Here is a 5,057-nt window from a genome sequence, read left to right as displayed (position 1 = left end):
TGTGGCACATACCCGTTTTCATCTTCATTTTTAGTGAACCAGTCATGAGTAGTGGAACTTACCTAATTTTTGTGGCACATACCCGTTTTCTTCATTTTTAGTGAACCAGTGGTGTTTAGTGGGATTTACCCAATTTCAGTGGCCCATACTTGTTGTATCCTTAATTTTTAGTGAACCAGTGTTGAGTAGTGGGATTTACCCAATATCTGTGGCACATACCCGTTTACGATCAGCGTTACCACGGCGGCGGAAATGAAAGCCTCGACTGAGAACAGCTTGGCTGTTAAATTTTTTTCAATAAACAGCGCACTTAAAAAGGGTTGCGCATGAATTTTCACAAATTACCGCCAAATATTACCTACATCTTCATCATGCGAAATTATTTAACGTATTTTAGCCGATTACATAACCAAGGTACATAGACAGTCACTCGACTTACCCCTGTAATTCATAGTATTGCTCACGTTCTAGATAGACCTGGCCAAATCTATGTCATCTTTCAAGACTTTAAGGAGACATTTCATTCGGTTTCTCGTCTAAAACTAAGTCGTAAACTAGGACTCATTGGTTTACCTATACATTAGTAATTTACTTGACTAATCGTGGTCAATTAGTGAACAAGGGGGCAACTGTTCTAGTTAGCTACCTCTTGCTTCTGTCGTGTAAGGCGAAAGTCTTCGATGCCCCATCAAGCGAGAAGTGTGACTATCGACAGCGTCAACACGAGCGTACAAGAAAGTCATCAGCATGAGATGAGTCACCCTATGAGGTCATAATGCCGTCACAAGTCGTCAACCTTTGTGACGTCACCAAGGTGCTGCCGCGACGTGATCGCACGACGCCGTCACTTCTTCAAACAGTGGGCCGATGATGGAGACGCTGCAAATCCACGGAAGGTGCTGAAAAAAAACTTCCAATTCCTCCTATCCCGGAGGTAGTGCAAAACCAAGTTAGGTGCGGATAGCCTTTGGGAGGTGGGAGATTTCCATACGTGTTTGACTGAAAAGGAAAACAAGTTGATTTTCGTCTTCCAGTCGTCTGAGGCAAAAGCATAGGGCACCGTCTGATGATTTTTGTGATTCATTCATTCGTTCAGTTTATTTAGACAAAAGGAAAGTTTGCCTGGGTTGAAGGGACTAAAGGCAGATTACCCCTGCCTGACTAGCGTCCCTCCATCCATACATTTGCTCAGAAACAGTGCAATAAAAAATACATATTTCCCCTTTTTTGTTGAGGGAATACAAAAGCTAAACTCAAAAACTAAAAAGCATACCTAAAACATACAATTTGAAATATCACACGACATCCAACACCAATTTGCCCCTAGCACGACAAAAAGAAATGTAAAAAAATCTGATATCATGAGAATATTAAGTGAGAAGACCAAGTGCTATGCAGAAAGACATATTTGAAAGAAAAGAGATACTTTTACACAATATTACAAATGTACAAAAAACACTAAAAGAAATATTTGTAATATATAATATAGTTAGGGCACGGTACAAGAAATGAAGTAAATCTTAACTTTTTCTTCAAACTGTTTTTAGCATTACTTTGTTCTAAAAGTTCACGGACATAGCTGTTGTTGTGGATTAGATGAGGTATTTGATAAGATAAGGTTTGCTTTCCATAAGTTGTCCTAAATAAAGGTACTCGAAAACGGTCAAAGCGTAGATCATAGGGAGCATCGCTTGGGTAGCAATGCTTCATGTAACTGCCAACGGTGTTTCCTATCTCTTTACCAATATATAAGGCGAGTTTGTGATTATATAATTGGTAGACAGTAAGTATCTGAAGCTTACCAAAAAAATGGAGGAGTGTGTTCCCTAGGTGCCCTAGAAGTGTGTTCCCTAGGCTGTAGTGATTGGCTCTATTTTATCGTATTGTTGTCGTATTACTTGTTCCGAGCCCAGAAAGCTTTTTACATCGAATGTACATTTTTTGTTCCTTCTTTCACTTGCGCCTGAGCAAGAGGAATAAACGACTATACACAAAAGCAAGCGTTTAGGCATTTCAAAACGATTGTTTTACAGCGGCATATAGATAAAATTTTAAAGGCAGTACCGTAAAACGCGTCTCAGGCAAGTTTCAACGCCCATGGTGACATAGTCGGTGCAAACTTTCAGATTGGCTCTTCGGAAAATTTTCGGTGGTCTACCTGGGCATTGACTCATTTGCACTTTGATCCAGACAGCTCTACTGCGGCTAGAATACGGCATGAATTTGAAGAAATAAACATTTTACGGTTTGATGCATCTCGGCATGGCACGTGCTAACTCTCGGTAGTGCCCGACTGGTGTCGCCAAACCACTGTCGCACTGTCGCAGTCCAAAGGTTTTCTGCCGTTAGATCATAGACGGTCTGAAGTTAGGTTTAAAGCGATAGGAAAGATATGCGCTTGAAGGTTGTGGAACTCTGTCAGGCTAGGGATATTTTTTTAATGTTTCGTTTTGTGTGTTAGCTGCAGGGATGTGACCGCAGAGTTCACGCACTTATCGAAAACGCTGATTAGTGTAGCCAGGTGAAGTCGATATGCTCGTCACCAGTATAACTGCTTCACATGATATATAACAAAAAAGAAATGTCCAGCCTAAAATCGTTGTCTTTATCGTTGATTTCTAGTTTCAAAATATACCATAGTGCGGCAGCAAGGGGTATAACTTCGTAATGGCCTGACCGTAACTTCTACACCGGATAAGGTTTTTTTTTCGTTTTGTTTTGGATTGCGCAGTTAACAACTCGCATATGATCTGGAACAAATTGCATGGATGTGCACGGCGTGACGGATGTTAAAAAGCAATAATCTTTGATACGAATCATGTAATCAAAACGTATCCGCAAGGTCATTCGATATGGTTCAAGCTTTTTTTGTTTTGTGCGAATTTCTGAACGCAGCAAGCCTGGAAAAGGCCCAAAAAGCCCGATAAAAGTACACACAAAAGGAAGTAAGAAATGTAACAAAATTCAGTAGCAAAAGCAATCAAATACGCCTTATAGGGAAGCGAAAATTCAGCCTGGCGCAATATTTGTAAATAATTTCACAATCCTACTGAGGCTGAGTGGGGCTGTAAATACAACATTTGCTTGATTTCTGGCGTCCATCTGCGTCCGTGCACGAAGAGGAAGAAAAACCACGTGAACTCCTCGGAAGAAGCGACATGTGACGTCATAACAACGTCACTGATCATTAAAATCTATAAAGTCATCATGGCGTCTTCAACTGACATCGTCGATCGTTCAAAGTTCGGCCAGAGTGTACTAGAACAGGGGAGTGCTCGGAACCGCCGCAGCACCAATGTACAGAAAGTGAAGCCCAAACAGGGTCAATCCACCTGCAGAGCTGCGATCGGTAGTCTGCAATGTGGCGTCGTTTAAGAGTTGCGCGCGGCTCCGGCAAAGTGGTGCAGGGGTAGAATGCCTGCTTCCCACTCAAAAGGCCCGGGTTCGAATCGCAGCTGTAGATAGTGGGTTTTTATTCTTAGTGTCACCTTTTATAGCTGTGTTGGTTTTTACTTTCTTTCTTAAAACTAGCTTCTAATGCTACGTACTGCTACAAAAAGTAATGTAATATATGAAATATTGTTTAGGAGTCTCGTCTTCGCGAAAATTTCGGAGGCCACACTTTACGTTTTTCTTCAATCCCGGGTGGCGGCGCTGCAAATAACTGCGCTCGCTCTCAAATTTCTTCTATATTACTTCACATTTCGCGTTACTTTTGAACCAACACGTTGCAACTTAAGCTAGTTTTAAGAAACAAAGGAAAACCAATACAGCTACAAAAGGTGACACTAAGAATAAAAACTCACCATCTGCAGCTGCGATTCGAAGCCGGGCTTTTTGAGTGGGAAGCGGGCATTCTTCCCCTGCACCATTTCGGCGGAGCCGCGCGCATCTCTTAAACAACGACACATTGCAGACTACCGATCGCAGCGCTACAAGCGGATTGACCCTGTTTGGGCTTCACTTTTCGAAGCTCGTTCCGGGCACTCCCCTGTTCTAGTACACTCTAGTTCGGCTGATCCCGGAGGCTGTTCAGAAAATTTAAGTGCAGTGGAACGCCCTTCGTGCACATTTCACCGCTGTAGTCGAGCCTGGGCGCTGCGTTGGCGCGTTCGGAAGTGGCCGGTATTCGTCAACCGCTCTTTGTGGGAACGCCGCAGGAGCAGCACGCTTGTGAAGAACGCCGACGAGGACAGTGGTGGGAGCGCACCCGTCATCATCTCTGGTCACGTACAGCCTCAACGGAAAAAGATTAGCCCAAGGGAACGGTGGCCGGAGCCGCAAAATTGCGACACGTGGCGCTGTTGTTGTTCACAAGCACGCCGATAGATTACCAAGCCCATTCCACTTTCTAAAGCAGGGGTGGCCGGCCCACCGACCGAAAGCAGCCCATCTGGCTGTTGGTCCATCTGAAAGTCCATATCTTAAAGAAACGCTTGTTCATTGCCTATCGCCAGATTGGCACGATATCCTTTTAACACGAAGGTGTTTTATGCCGGGGTCCACCAAGACTTCAGTGACGTATTTCCGTCACGGAAATGACGTCGCAAAAATATACACAGTCAGATGGCAAAGAAAAAAAAGGTACCGTCAACAGGCATCGAACCCACGACCGCTCGGTCCGCAACAACAGATGCCGGGCACGCTATCCACTGCGCCACGGTCACAGACTCCGGAGGCTTTACAAACGCGCCTTTTATATCTACCACTCTCCCGGTCGGCGGGGTGGTGTTTACCTCTGGGAGCGGTAAGGTAAAGTAATTCGTCATCGCTAAGGCTTCCGCGACTAGCACCTGCAACGCGTTACGCGTCCGTCCTATTCGGCGCGTTTTCAATCGAAGTTGAATTTTGTCAATGCCTTAACACACCGCGAGGTAGCGACCTTTGCTCAAGCGTCGTAAAAGCGTCGGCCTCGCTCAGCATCCAGCCAATACAAACCAAAAATAGCTCTGCGACGCGCGCCTGCCTCACCTGGGGTGCTATCGCGGAACGATTCTATTCCTTTTTCTATGCTTTTCGCCGCCATTAGTCGTCTCCGATTGGTCGAAGGGAGGCCA

Source organism: Rhipicephalus sanguineus, chromosome 8 (genome assembly GCF_013339695.2).
Source record: "Rhipicephalus sanguineus isolate Rsan-2018 chromosome 8, BIME_Rsan_1.4, whole genome shotgun sequence".
In the NCBI taxonomy this organism is placed as follows: Eukaryota; Metazoa; Arthropoda; class Arachnida; order Ixodida; family Ixodidae; genus Rhipicephalus; species Rhipicephalus sanguineus.
This window is presented reverse-complemented; position numbering follows the sequence as displayed.